Consider the following 15,491-nt stretch of genomic DNA (forward strand, 5'->3'; position numbering starts at 1 on the left):
TTATCTAAGTGGGCCATTCGCTTTGTGTTAACTGTTTATTATCTCATTTCCGTATCAGCAAGTTTATTCACGAGCCATACTTCAACACTATTTGTGTTGTCGCCATTACTGTTGTAGGGCGTCGATGGCGAAGGCACGGAATGGAATGGCGTACCTGTGCTCGATTCTTGACGGGGAGCCGAACGGTGCACTCACTGAATAACTGCTGCGCGTACTGGAGCTGGAATTCACAGAGTTACCAAATCGGCCCACAATAACGAACTATTTAATGTACTCTAATTCCGGATCACTCATGTTGACAGCTGCTCTTCATAAGGAGTTGTTTGATGTTTACTGCACCTTTTTCGGTGAAGGCATTTCAGAAAGCTGTGTTTAATAAATACTCTAGAGGTGCTGTCGTCGGTACAATTACTACTGTGGCACGTAAATTATGTTGAAACACGCATTCTGGAAGCTCATTCGCTACCAGATATACCATTTCTCGACACCTCCCATGATAGGATTCGGAGCGCACCAGTCGGTACCACCACACACCAATGGCAATCTCATCCTTGGCATAAACCACCACACGCTCGCTCTGGCTCGGCTGCCCTCCAACTTACGCGTCGTTTCATACGGTCGAAGCGGACACAAGCAGAGGGCTCGCACCTGTTGGGAAGTCCAACGTATTCGTCAGCTGCCCGCACTCGCTGACCAACTCTTGCGGAGACTTAAGTCGCGTCCTCTGTCTACAAGGCAGAAAAGTCAGCGATGCATTTCTCAGATTACTGAAACTCGCCCACAGGATCTAGATAGTCACCGAAGGTGATTCATTCATTGATTTCATTTTATTCCTTATGAATCAATGAAGATCAAATTGTACGTCATGGCCTTTTGGCCTTATAATGATATAGGTTTTTCGTACTTCAAAATTTGAGGCTACTGCTATTTGGTACTCCGCATCTTACACAAAACTTGTCATTTGGCCATGGCTCCTCCAAGTTCTTCACCGATTGATTTTGAAATCTGACAGAACGTTGCACTCAAATGCGCGTGTTTTTATATACCTACTGGAGCGCCATGTGTGTAAGATTGAGAATAGGGAAATGATGCTAGCAATGATTTTCAAAAGCTCTTGATCGACTTACTTCTCCTAAACCACTACTCGACCGATTTCATCCAAACTTTGTACACACATTTGTCACTGTAACGCAACAGTCTCTGGGCGTACGAATCACCTACCTATTATAGTTAAGGAGATATGTCGTCATAAACACTGAGATGCACGAAAAACTTAGAACATGAAAGAATTCAGCAACGTGCATGAAGTTTTAATACATTTGTTTGTTGCTAAGACATACTGTCGAGGCACCTTAATGAAATCTGACACCTGACAGCGCTTTTGACGGCTTTCAGCTGCGAGCGAAAACACTAGTCGTCTATAGAGCTATGAAGAGGCGTTGTCCCAGAGACGTTCACAAAATCGTGTTATACATACGAGAAGCAGCAGCACCCAGCGCACAGATAATATAAGTTTCTAATAGGAAATTGACAAAAATCTATACCTGTGCAACGCCGGATTTGTCAGGTAGTAAATAATTTTAGTAGCAGTAAAACGTTAAAAGCAAGTACATATGGCCATAGTAGTCAGGTGGACATAAAAATGACTCCTTTTATTGATTTGGAGAGTGCTGCAGCCTAGTGGGGGCATTTGAAACCAAACAAAGAGTCTGCTGTAGTACTGTCAACGAGTTTCGTAACAATAGTTGCATGTTATCGCCTGCTGTTACTGTGTTTCCTGTATGTGTGAAGTAAGGTAAGTGAAAGATATTTCGTATTGGAATAAATATCATAATCGTTAGTTGTTACAGTATTAGCAAATCTGCTATATTCTAAACGTAGCAACTATATTTTTGTAACTTTCATGTCATTTCAATACATACGTTAGTACAATGGCGTCCGTTCAGGGATGGTTGTCCTTAGTCAGTTGCTAGTCACGGAAAAATTGCCGTATTTTTGCAATTTGTCTTGTATCGAAAAATGTGAAGTCCAACAAGAAGCTTTTTGAGGAACGCAGTGAAGAAGACAAATTATTGTTTCCAGACTTGTTTGTCCTGCTGGTGAAAAGTAACTGTCTTAATACATTCTTCCTACACGAAAATGGCGTTAAGTTCTTTACGTCTCTCATTATGGATGTTACGAAACGACTTCAATATCTTGTTGGTTCTGCTCCTAATTAAGTTATTCGAGCCAAACTACCTTCGCTATCAAGTTTGTAGTGTGTTGTTCTACAGTATAATGGAAAGTTTAAAATCTTACAACGAAGCAAAGTGCAGAACTTGCGATTCAGGAAGTTTTCATTTGTTGGCAAAAAGCACCAATTCCTAGTAGAACAGAAGAAAAAAGGTAAAGCGCTATCGTTGTGGAAAACGTGGAACATCTCTCTGAAGAAGCTCATTCTGATTCTTTGACACAGATGAAAAATGAAGATTAGACATTTGTAACACTTGAGTGCCAAAGAGGCTGACCTGAATTCATGGCTGATGTTTATCATAAAACGCAAGTAAGAGCAACCATAGAAGCGAACTGCAATAAAAGTTACCAGAAGAAAAAGGACGAATGACGAAATTTAACAACATTTTTTTAATTACGAGTTTACTACTTCAGGGAGTGAGTATTCAGCATGAATGAGGCAAGAGTGACCGTGACGACAGCGAAAATTCCTGTTATTCAGCAAATATAACTAAGAGCAAAACCAACAGCAGTAACAAAATATCGGGTTGCACTGGAGTTTTTTTCCTCCCCGTCTCTCTGTAGCGTTTGACAGGTGTAAAATCAGTGATAGAAATGATGTTTATGTATAAAGGACTCTTTCAGAAGCTTCCGGACATGACAATGGAAACGTGGTTATAAATCTAACTTCTTATAGACGTCTCAGAAAAAAAAAAAAAAAAATTAGGGAAGAGTCATACAGAAATTCAGCGCAAATTCAACCTATATGATTGCCAAGAATTACTGGTGTACTAGGACGGAAAGTTATTCTCAACAATCAAAGGTATAGAAAAGGTAGACTGTCAGCATCTGTAACCTTTTAGGGCAAGTAATTGTTGGGAGTGTCAAATCCCAACATCCCCTGGAGAAAATCAAGCCATGGATGTTTATTTTTAGCGGGCAGTCGAGAAGCGGGGTAGAGCTGACAAAATTAAGGCACTTTTCGTCTTTTGTTAACACCTGCCTCGGAAACTTTCTTCGTGAGGTTTCCTGTCAGTACCGATTTTCTCCACAAAGACTCTTCAACATAAGACGATTCCCGTCGCAGCAATCCAAAACTTGAGGAGATGGTTGTTGTGAATGATGTTGCAGAAAGAGGCATCAAACTCATTCAGGAATACAAAAACATTCACTTATTGCTGGAGACCGTAAATAATACGCAGCAGTTCTACTAGATTTTCTCTTAGTTATAAATAACGTATAGTGTTCATTTAGTCGATTTATATTTTGATTATACACAAATTAATGTAAAATGATTGTTGTAAATAAAAAGTTTCCCAGACAAAGTGTGTGCATCAAAAATAAACTTGATACTTCTCAAATTTTGTTCGTTTATTGCTCTCCTCTAATGACTTTCAGTAATATAAGTCAAAATGATTTTAAACAAACACTGGATTTGCTTGAATGTGTCCCATACATTAGTCTTACAAATGACTAGTGTACAGTGGAGTCAGGAAGAAAAAGGGCGTTTTAACGGAAATAGGTGTTGCGTTTGAGGATCACCTAGATTTTTTTATATTGAGATGGAATTTTTCCACGTACAATTTGTCAATTTGCACAAAACTGGGGGTGGGAGAATCGAAATTCTAACTTTCTAAAACAAATGTAGCTAAGGGCTGCCCTAATGCCCATACATTATAACACTGTGAGTTCTGTACAGTCTAGTTGGTTATTCCATGAAATCTAACGAATGCTACTTTACAAATAGGACTATCCCTATCTTCAGTTCTCGGTTCTTAGGGAAATGCAGCTGCATGATTAAAACATCGTCCTTCGTCTGCAATCCAGGGAACTGACGCGTAACTGTTTTCCTCAGGACATTCATCTCTTAAGAGGACGAGCTGACCACTTTGTTTTCTAATGGGATGTTTATGTAGTTGAAAATCACGCATATGACTTCATTCGGAAATGCAAGAACCCTGGACTTGCCCGAAACAAATTCTGCTATGAATTAGATTAGCTGACAGAAGAACGAAGGGGGACATCGGCTCGAATTGTCCGATTTTGGACATTCCCAATTTTTGTAATAAGGGCCTCATTGTAAACAATAACGGTTGTGACATTTCCTTGGGGTATCTGAAATTACGTTTCCATCAGTCAATATTGTTCTGTTAAAATAACATTGAGTTCTCTCTGCAAGGAAGTCTTGAATCCAGTCGCAAATGTGCTCCGATACTCGGCAAAGTCATATTTTTCATTAATGACAGTATCGGTATGAAATGCCTTCCTGAAGACCACGAACACAGCATCAATCTGAGAGATGATGTCTACAGAACTGTGGATCTCATGGTGGAACAGAGCGAGTTGCTTTCCACAAGACGTCTGTCTGCGGAATCCATGTTTATTTTTATGAAAATTGTTTTCCAAAAACGTTATAATAGCGGGGAGAAAACAGACTGACGTCAGCGATATAGGCCTATTATTATGTGCATCTGTCCTACGACCCTTATTGGAATGATTTTTTTATAGTCACCAGGTCCCCTTTATTGCCCCAGCGACGTACGATAAACTGCTGCTAGTGGTTCCTTCGCATAATCTCTCTAGAATCTTACAAGTATTCATATAGTCCTGATTCCTTTACTAAGCGACTGTAGCTGCTTTTCTATTCCGCTATCAGTTCTCAGTATTTATTTCGATGTTCGTACGATGACAAAGGAGGTACCGTATTACAATCTCCGCGGTGAAAATTCCGGAAGACAATTCAGTATTTTGGCTTTTTGTCATCCTCCCTTTCGTTGCCGGAATAGTTCCTAATTGACTGAATAGATGATTTCTATCGGCTTATTTTACGTTAAGACAAAACCTCGAATTTTTTTAGTCACATCGGTTGACAAAATTTTGCTTCCTAAGTCCATGAACGCGATGCACTTTACTCTCTTTAAGCTTATTTTCACTTCGTTCAGCTTTTGTTTGTCAACTAGGTTTTAAGAAGTTCTCTTGAATCTGTAAGCTCTTTTCTCACGTATCAGTTTTCTAGCACGGTTGTTAGACCACAGTGGTCTTTCTCGTCCGTTAAGCCCTTGCTCGGAACGTACTTGTCTAAGAGATACTTAACGATGCTTTTGAACTTTTTTCCCTTTGTGCTCTACATCATCGTCATAGCACTGAATATTTGATGACTACACAGATATTCTGAAATTTATATCTTGTCTTTCTTGGTAAGCGAAAACATTTTCCTACCTGTCTTGGCATTTCTTTTAATACGCGTAGTGATAGATGCTATCCCTTCATTATGATCACTCATACCCTTTCCTAAGTTAACTGATTCAAGAAGTTCAGGTCTGTTTGTTGCTAGGAGGTGTAAGCCCTCCTTCACGAGTTGGGTCTCCATCTGCTCGAAGTAATTTTCCGCAACATGTCCAGGATAATGTCACACAGATCCTTGTCTCTGGCACCAATTTTAATCTCCTAACTCCCATTCTGTACCTGATCAGTTGAACTCTCATCCTATTAGAATAGCATGCGCGGGAAACATTCACAAACTTCCGCAAATTCTGTGTAAAGCTCTCTACCAGTAGAACTTCCGTCGCAGGTGCTTTGTAAAAGCATCCGATTACCACTTCTGACACACGTTTGATGCTTGAGTAAACTCAAATTAAGTCACGTTACAAATCCGTGATAACCTCAGTAGATATTATCGAATTCTATACTGCAATCCATATGCCGCTAACTTTGGCGTCCAACCTATTCTTACCATACCACCTCCGTTGCTACTCACAGTTGATAAAGTTTTTCGTTAGACTACCAGATAGAGTCTTGTTCTAGATGCAATATTTTTTTCTAGTGATATATTGCACGATGCTGCTTGGTATCTTTATTGTTACACGGTAATTATATCCTTTCTCAACGAGAAAAACATGCAGTTATTTAATACTAACTGAAGAATTAGAGTACAAGCGTTTCTATCACTCCAATTTTAAAGATGTAATTAGATTTTTAAGGTTCATTATGTTACCTTCTGCATACTACACCCTTTCACTTTTTCCGGGATATTGTCATTTCATTGATAATGTATTTAAAATATGACGACTGGCCCCCTACAGATTTTAGTATGCATGTTATCACCCCATATCGATCTATTCCGTAGCTATTTTTTTTGTGTCTTCCGACAGGTAATTTATTTTTGACTGATTATTACTCTTCATGAATATTTATGATTTGTCTATCAATGATTATTGTGTTCAATATTAGAAAAACAGTTGTGGAAGGGCATTTATCATCTAAGAGACTGTACTACAGCATTATTGATCGGATCAAAATTAGGAAAAATAATAAAAATACACTTAGATCCAAACCCGACGTGTAATATTGTAGCCGGCCGGTGTGGCCGAGCGGTTCTAGGCGCTTCAGTCTGGAACAGCGCGACCGCTATGGTCGCAGGTTCGAATCCTGCCTCGGGCATGGATGTGTGTGATGTCCTTAGGTTGGTTAGGTTTAAGTAGTTCTAAGTTCTAAGGGACTGATTACCTCAGATGTTAAGTCCCATAGTGCTCAGAGCCATTTAAACCATTTTTTGTGATGATGTAGCGCAAAATTGTACCAGCTGCACTAACTGTACAGCACAGTTACAAAGTACTGGAGGAAGATATTACCTGCAAATGTGACAATGTTGCCAAATTGCCTTTTCTTGAAATTACTTGCTACCAAAAATGTGTAAGGGATGAAATTTTGGTACAAGCATTATTGTTCTGTTAGCCTGCAATGTTGTGACATGTTGACGCGTAGCCTAAAATCGATGATGTTGATAATTTATTCGTAACAATTTCACATTTTTCCTTTCCGTTTCATCTGACACACATACTTCCATTTCGTTTGAGGAATACCGATGATAGTGACTTTGTTGAAAAGGACTGTCGCTGGGAACAGTGATTCTCGACTATTTTACACGTCACATGCGGCTTCAGAGACGACGGTAAATTTACGTATGCTGTTCAGCTGACAAATTGACAGCAACAGTGCTCATGGCAGACCGCACTTCATACTTTCAAAACAAACTACATAAAGGAAAAAGACCGACAGGTCTTAAGTGTTAGCCGTTTTCTCACCCTCACCTCCAACTATAGATGTGCTAGGGGTATCTTGCTATCACAGTAACATTTTCCACATAGCATGTGACGTGAGCCAAGTTTGGGAGAAATAGTTTCAGGTATTAGATAACTAAGCTTCTCACAGCCAGCTCAAGGGATGGTAGAGGTGTATGACCCCCACAGTACGAGTATATTTATGAAAGTGATGAGTCAGGTGTAAATGAATTTGTTTGAAATTGCTTCAGCGTCCCTGGGTTTTGATAGGTCACCCCTAGTAACTCCCACACCCACCGCTATGGGTGGGAGATGGATCTCAGCACACCTTCCATCTTTTCAGATAGTGATATGCGTAGCAAGCTTGATAATGTGTACCGTAGTTTACGAGATGTGAAACGTATGTGCATACATAAAATCATTTTATAAAACTATAGATGAAAACCATATAGATGTTGCTACAATCTCATGTAGGGGATTTTTGTACGCAGAGGACACACGATGACCAAAAATGACTGGCAATATATACATGTTTAATTTAAGTAATTAGGGTTTCTATGTATGTGTTGCGTTAGATAACTATTACTTCGACGCGCAACCTTTTTTTGCAGTCGTAAAGCGATCAATACTAGAATCTCGTAATGTAAAAGCTTGAGATGAGTCAGCAGTCTAACGGAATTTAGTATCATTATTCAGATTATTCCATTATTGTAATGGAGTACAATATGCAAATCAGTACTCCATAATTCAGGTCACTGCTAATAGCGCACGAGATCGCATGCCAAATGCTATTACACATGCATCATGTGCAGTACCGTCCGTGGGTGAATAAACTTCCCGTAAAGTAGAGAAATAATCGGAAGTAAAATCGTCGAGTATTTTCAGATACTATTATAACAGAAGGAAGTTAATTCGTGAAATTTTAATGACTGTGGAAACAGAAACGTGATTGAGAATCAGCGGAGGACGCTGATTACATTAAAGTTAACCAACATCAAAAACCATTCCTGATCATTTTCGATGTGCCATATTTCAAACTGCATCATTACGTGAGCTAATTTTTAAATTTAAAACCTAATCAAGCATTCAGATTAATTTAACAACATGCCGTTGGGCTGCTTACTTTAATATCAGAAATTCAAAGAAATACAAATCGAAACCAAAACTAATCTTATTCACTACTGAGTGCCCGGCATTGCCCGCATATGTACCAGGTGATCAAAGAGTCATGTATAAATTTGAAAACTTAATAAACCACGGAATAATTTAGATTGAGAGATAAAAATTGACAGTTGCTTGGAATGACATGGGGTTTTATTAGAACAAAAAAAAAAGTATTGCTAGACGCGTGAAAGATCTCTTGCGTGCGTCGTCTGGTGATGATCGTGTGCTCAGCCGCCACTTTCGTCATGCTTGGCCTCCCATGTCCCCACACCACAGTCCGTGCGATTATTGGCTTTGGGGTTACCTGATGTCTCAAGTGTATCGTGATGGACCAACATCTCGAGGAGTGCTGAAAGACAATATCTGACGCCAATGCCTCACCATAACTCCGGACATGCTTTACAGTGCTGTTCACAACGTTATTCCTCGATTACAGCTATTGTTGAGGAGTGATGGACATATTGAGCATTTCCTGTAAAGATCATCATCTTTGCTTTGTCTTACTTTGTTATGCTAATTATTGCTATTCTGATCAGATGAAGCGCAATCTGTCTGACTTTTGAACGTTTGTATATTTCTAGTTCTAATAAAACCCCATGTCTTTCCGAGCATGTATGTCAATTTGTACCTCTCTGTCTACATCATTCCGTGATTTATTCAGTTTTCAAATTTATACTGACTTTTTGATCACCCGGTATATATTTCAGTTATAGTAGTCAGTCTCTTCCTCCCCCCTCCCTCTGACCATCTCCAACTACTACTCTGTTCACCTCTTCCACCCGCTCCGCCCATCTCTTTCCTTTCTCTGTCCACCTCTTCTTCACCTTCCTCTCAATCTTCTCCTCCCCGTCTCTCTGTGCCGTACAATCAAATAACTCTCCAGGTACAGTCAGCACTATGTGGATACTGTCTACTAAAGGTGTTGTGAATAGGGTTAGTACTAAAGTAGTAATAAAATCAAACATCATGCACGACGCGGCAGTTTTTCACGTATCGGTGTTTATAACGTCATCTCTCGAACTGTGTCTTACAATGACAATTTTGCAGGTACAGTCAGTGGTATATAAGCGCTGTCTGCAAAATTGTTTCGTTTAGCTCAGCAGTCAGTTTCAGAGTTTCGATAAGAGAGTCGACTATATAAAAAATGACAGTCTGAGGACCACCTAATATGCTTGCTGCCAATGATAAAATTTATACCTATTGGCAATGGCCGTATCATTTCGTGAAAGATTAGTTTGCTTATGCGAGATCCTTTGTACCAATCAGAGGGGCAAAGCAATGTAGAAAGAAACTCATCTATGCTTATTTTTTAGAAATTTGGTGTTATAAGGTTCTCTTACGAACCATGGGGCGTGACCTGCTGTGGTATTTGTGCACTGCAACTGTGCTGGTAGCCGTATCATAGCTGAAAGGACATCTGAGAAGGCTGTAGACGTGCAGGAGACCTGGAGAAACTGGAAGGTTTAGATAGATTAGGTAAGTAAGGGTTAGAAAGATTTAAAAATCCTATTTTGAACTACGAATTCTTTCCAGAAGTAGATGCGGATTCTTACCACAATTTATTACTTACGAAATGCAAACTAAAGCTGGAAAAATTGCAGATTGGTAGATAATTATGGATAAGGTATTTCGATATGTTGTAAGAACCGTAGATTACTGTGAGTTTCAATTAGAACATTAAAAACGAGTGACAGACGAAATATATCTGACGACGAATAGATTTCAGAGATGCAATAGTAAAGGTATCAGAGGGGAAGCTAAGCAAAAAGAATGCTCTGTAGGAAACCATTGCCAAAACGAAATATTAAATTTAATAGATGATCGGAGAATTGACAAAATGTAACATATCAAACACTCATAAGGAATACAGACGTATAAAAAATGAGTGAAAGGTGCAAAGTAACAAGAGAAATGACTGGACAAAAAATTCGAAACTGTGGAAGCACGCATGGATTCAGGAGAGTTAGATGCCGCGTATAGGAAAACTAAAGATATCTTTGGAGAAATAAGTAGCTGTACGAAGATTATGAGTTAAGATGGCAAGCCAGTACTAAAGACAGAGCGAGAAATTCTAGTTCACGGAGAGCAAATTGAAGGAAATAAACTTCAATACAAGGTTATGGAAAGGGAAGGAGGAATAGATGTTGAGGTTGAAGGTGACACAGGGAGAGGGATTTGACAGCACTGAAAGACATCTAGACGAGATAGAGTACCTGGAGTACACGACGTTCTTTCAAAATTGAGAAAATATTACTCACCTGGTACAAGGCATCAGAATGCGTTACCCCATCAGACAAAGAAAGAAGCGTACTCCTAGTTCCAAAGAAATAACGTGAGGAGTGCGAAGTAACCAAACAACCAATATTAATGTCTTAGGTGAAAATACAAACACGAATTATCTATAGAAGAAAGCAAACACTATTTTGCTGCTATTGCTTGGAATGCAGTGTTGAGGTAACAAAATTAACTGTAACGTGCACTGTGGCCTCAAGGATATTTAAATATGACAGCTTGGTTATGAGTTGCCAAATTTAACGACTGAGCTACCACAAAAATTGTTCTTGTCACGGTGCCTGTTTACGAACTTTGCGATTAGCTTAGGATCATACTCTTAACTTAGTACTACATATCAGAGGCAATTACGTCATCGGGTCTGGCATTTTACAAAAGTTTAGACAGCAACTTATTACAATTACGCACATGGCCACCTTAATATAGAACTTTCTTTGCAGGGCCGATCAAGTAAGGGCAGATTGTTCACCGACACTCAAGAACCCAGTGCACTGGCGAGTCAATGGAAACTATTTCTTAGCGAGGACACCACACTTGCCGCAATTCCGCATCACACTTATTTGAATATGCAGGCCGTCTTGGTGAAAATCGGCTAAGGACGTAATTGAAGGAAAACCTTACGAGGGTTCCTCCACGTTCTAACCCGAAAGTTTATTTTAGCAAGGCGTGACGCGGTCTATCATGGGAAGTAGAGACGAAAAGCGGCTGATTTGAATAACCGGTGACTAAACGGCGAGGGGGGGGGGGGGTTCGATCACAGGAGAAATATTGAACCCTAGGAAAAACTTTAACATACTAGGTACTAGATTGGGACCGAATTAAATCTGAGAAAAATACTCGGTAATTTCCAAGAATGATTGCCTACAGAGTTGGAGCGCTCCAAACGATACGTATCGAAGTTGCGATAGTAAACCTATTATGGAAGTCTCGTTGCGCGCGTTATGATAAATTACTTGTGATCGTCATTTGTATCACTTTTGCGTTGTTTCTTCAGTTTGAGTACATTACGTTTCCGCCATAATTGTTTGTGACAGTTTCTCTTCATAGCGAGTGTAATGTGTCCTGCTTTTCAAGTTCCTTCTGCGGATTGCCTCACATGGAAAACTAATTCCATGCATACGCAGTGTAGACAAATGTTTGACTTTTCCCGGAAATATGGACTTCTGCCGGACGACAGGAGAGACTGTATTGACTGTGGTGTCGCCAAGTCTGTGAAACTGCGTAAGGGGAGTGCGGACACAGAGATTCCATTGCAATTTCATTGCGGGCTTTGTGGAAAGCGAACCAGCCTCAGGAAAAATACGTGGTTCGAGTCCTTCAAATTATCGATTGAAACGAGCACAATTCTTGTGTTGTGTTGGATTCGTGAGTACACTCTGCAAGCCACAGCATCAGAAACTGGGCTATCGGCGAATACTGTCTGTGATTACTTCGGACTTTGCCGAGAAGTGTGTTGCATCATAGTGACAAACGGCAGTGTGCCCATTGGTGGACCGCATAAAGTAGCGGAAGTAGACGAGTCTCACATTGCTAGGCGAAAGAATCAGAGGGCGGGCTACTAAAACTGAAGTAGATCACATTTGGGTTTTTGATGGCATAGAAAGGGAGTCACGCAAGTGTTTCGTTGTCAGGGTATTGTCGCGAGACAAGGTGACTCTAGTGGGTCTTATAAAGCATTTCATACTGCCAGGAACAAAAGTCATCACCAACGGGTTTCAGTCATACCAGAGTCTCAAAGCTGAAGGAATCGAGTACGAATTTGAACCACGCTGTCGAGTTTGTCTCTTCAGATGACGCCAGTGTCCATACCCAGAACATAGAACGCATGTGGAAGTCTGTCAGTCAACCATAAAAAGAGGACGTTCAGGACAGAGGGACCAACTGTATTTGTTTCAGTACCTATACTTTCACAACTTGCGTTTGCAGGGGAAAGCCGATGCATGCGACACTGCCGATAATCTACGCGATGTTGGCAGAGTTTACCCTGGGTATGGGACAAAAGGACTTGTCGCTGCAGCTTATACGTCACGCGAAATGTCACAGGACGATAACACCGACGACGACTGAGGTAAGTCGTCTCCTTTCAACTTGCGAGTGCTGTCCTAACGCTTTTCTTTTGTCGTTCTGTAGTGACACTTTCAAACACACTCTTAACACGCGCCACGATACTTCCATAATCGATTTACTATCGCAACTTCCATCTGTATCGTTTGGAGCGCTCGAACTTCGATAGGCAATGATTCTTGGAAATCACCAAATACTCCGTAAGTAGGTGCAAAAAGACAAGAACTCCTAACAAATTTAAGTGATTATAGTTAATTTCTTTTGGCACATCTAGACCTTTTATTGATTATACTGCAGGACCCTCGACGCAATAAGCTGAAGATTATGAAAATGAAACTTGAGCTTCCAAGGTAACAAACCTCCGGCAACGCTATGGATCAGTGTGATACGCTTAACGAAGATTTCATATCGTCTCCTTCCGACCTATCCTTGACCACGGGCCAGGTTGCTGATCAATCCATCGCTACACCCTAGATTCCGCCTTTAAAGCGAAACAATATTTCAACACAGTGAAGGAAACTTCGGTAAGCGGCAAAATCAGATAATGGGTGCTAGTAAATCGTACCATTTTGTCACTACAATCAGCATTCGTTTTCGAGACGGAGTGACGAGTAGCATTTCAACATCAAACGTACAAATATCGACAACAACCATCAGTATGCCTCTAAATCAGAATTTGAAGAAAGGCCATCCATATATTTAGACGATAAATTATCTAGGGGGCAACACGCATAGTACATTAGTGGCAAGTTATCAAGAGAAATTTGCAAGTTAAGGCGACTTATGGATTGTGTACTTGACATACATGTCAGAAAATTTTATTTTTCGTGTTTCTAAAGCATAATATCACATGGTATCATTTTATGGTAACTAGTTGTGTGCGCGACATCTTAATACTGCAGAAGAAAGCTGTTAGGGTAATTACTGGTTCACATAAGGCACACTGTAAACTTCTCATGTAAACAGAAGAGGTTGACACAAACTTATGTTTTAATTCACACAACGAATAAGTTAGCGGAAGAAAAACGCAGAGAAAATTTACTCAGTTACAACGCAAGTAGCATAGCTGCCTTAATACTCAGTTCCACAGAATGTCACAATCATGTAACGGCTATGGCCTCATGGGGCACAAATTATGGGACTAGTGTAGCAGGGGATACAACCCGTCGGCTTTGGACAATCACGTCACAAGTGGCCAATCGAGAAGCGATTCTTCTTAGTGTTGTAGCTCCCTTCAGTGGCTGATAAGTGTTTTTTGGCTTTTTTTAAAAAAAATCTCACGAGATAGAATAAACAGATCCACTTTATTAAGCAATGAGTAAAAAAAACGAAACTGAAACATAACAGTAAAAGCGAAAATGGTAAACTGCTCTCTGGCGACTTGTGACGTCATTGTCCAAAGCCGACGGGTTGTATCCCCTGCTACACTAGACCCCAAATTATTCAATAAGCTTCCAGAAACTGTACAAGATTTACCAGAACAAGTGTTAAAAAAATGCAATGGCTGGTTGATAGCCCACCAATTCTATGATATAAAGCAATTTACCAACCGTAACATGAAATTGTTACGCCACTACCTACCCTGTTGTTACTTTTCATTATTAACTGTATTATATTATGCATGTGACGTCTAATGCTGTAATAGGCCTAACGACAAAATATTATACAATGCGATTAATTCGTATGTCAGCGATATTAAGACATGTCTAGTTATCAACTGTTTATCGTCTTCAACTAGCCACGGAGAGATTTTGTCAACACCTGTTTTACACTGCGAACATGCACAGCCCGTGGGCGTCCCTTTGTAGCCTTAAGCCGTAATTTGACACCTTTCTCTGTCCGGCAAAAAAAAAAAACCAGTGGAATAAGGGGAAAACTCGGGATCGCCCACACTGAAGTCCGATTAGAGTATATCACCACGTTCAGATTCCTGTTTTCACTTAGTTTCGTAATGTTGCGCAACAGACCACAGTGAATGACGTTAACAATTAGCATCCTCTAGGTTGCGTATGGGGAGAGCTTTGGAGGCGTTGTCAGGACGCAGCGAGCGGCCTACCTGCGAGTGGTGGCCGTCGCCACGCGGTGGCTGCAACCGCAGAGTCGGTGGGCCGGCGCGCACTGCCCCACCGCTGCTGGCCGGCCTCTGCGGCGCGCCGGTAAACAGAAATACTCGTCGCGCCCTCTCGCCGCGGCTCGCGGCCCCGAGCATCCGTCTCTGTCGCCCCGCCGGTGAACCCAAACCACGTCACCGAGCTCCGCCTCTGTGATCGCGCGCAGCTCTCCCTAGCAGGCATGTGCAAAACTCAAGACCCCCCCCCCCCCCCACACACACACACACACACGCCCGCACGCGCGCACGCGCCAATTTATCGGTCCACCAACCGACCGACCGACCGACCGACAGACCGTCCGACCGACCGACCAATTTGGTAGCAGCCTACAAATATCCCGACCGACTGCACTCAGTGAGTACAGCGCCGCGCTGATGTTATTTGTTCATCTCAACTTCATTGACCTCATGTTCTACGAGATTCAACTTGAATTCAGACAACAGAAAAATCGGGGATTAGCTTTTGCTGTTTTAGAGGCAACAAAGCCAAAGGATGCCGAGAGAGAGTTGTGGGCAAAGAAGAGGCTAATGAAACAAATTCGACCACGTTATGCTACTTCAGCAGCTGGGAGCGGACGAGTCTCGTAGTT

General features: G+C 41.0%; 1 protein-coding gene across 1 annotated transcript in view; it reads right to left on the minus strand.

The window, feature by feature from the left end:
• The window catches only part of LOC124616539 (SET domain-containing protein SmydA-8-like), a 185,618-nt gene extending 170,605 nt beyond the window's left edge, over positions 1-15,013 (minus strand). The window contains exon 1 of the mRNA XM_047144857.1: positions 14,848-15,013. The gene's annotated coding sequence lies outside the window, so the exon portion shown is untranslated. The remainder of the gene's footprint in view (positions 1-14,847) is intronic.
• Positions 15,014-15,491: the final 478 nt, after the last annotated feature.

Source organism: Schistocerca americana, chromosome 5 (assembly GCF_021461395.2).
Source record: "Schistocerca americana isolate TAMUIC-IGC-003095 chromosome 5, iqSchAmer2.1, whole genome shotgun sequence".
Classification (NCBI taxonomy): Eukaryota; Metazoa; Arthropoda; class Insecta; order Orthoptera; family Acrididae; genus Schistocerca; species Schistocerca americana.